The sequence below is a fragment of the Galeopterus variegatus genome, unplaced genomic scaffold (assembly GCF_000696425.1).
Source record: "Galeopterus variegatus unplaced genomic scaffold, G_variegatus-3.0.2 Scaffold3258, whole genome shotgun sequence".
In the NCBI taxonomy this organism is placed as follows: domain Eukaryota; kingdom Metazoa; phylum Chordata; class Mammalia; order Dermoptera; family Cynocephalidae; genus Galeopterus; species Galeopterus variegatus.
The window spans coordinates 179,242-179,716 of record NW_007729369.1 but is presented as its reverse complement, the minus strand read 5'-3'; positions in this window follow the sequence as shown (position 1 = coordinate 179,716).

Below are 475 nucleotides of genomic sequence, written 5' to 3'. Positions count from 1 at the left end.
TGAGTGGTTGCCTGGGGCGGAGTGGAAAATTAAATGCGCAGGGACATGGATGAACATTCCAGAGGAGTGATTTTTTTTTTTTCTTGCACCTGGCCCACTACGGGGATCCGAACACTTGACGTGGGTGATAATATTCTCTCTTATTTTTAGTGGTGGTTATATGGGTGTATAACATTATCAAAACTCACCAAATCAAACCCCTGTCGTTTTTTTATTATAAATTAATTATACTACAATAAAAAGTATAAAGAGATAGATAATCAACAACCATGTCCATAAGACATTTAACAAAACAACCAAAATATCCATCAATGGGGGATTGCTTGAATAGTAGAACATTATGTGGCCGTGATGCATTCACATAGTAGAACATTATGTGGCCATGAAAATGAATGAGGGGTGGTAAAGGGACATGAAAATCATCTACATTGTATATTGATAAATTAAATGTTTAAAAACAAATAAATAAATATAT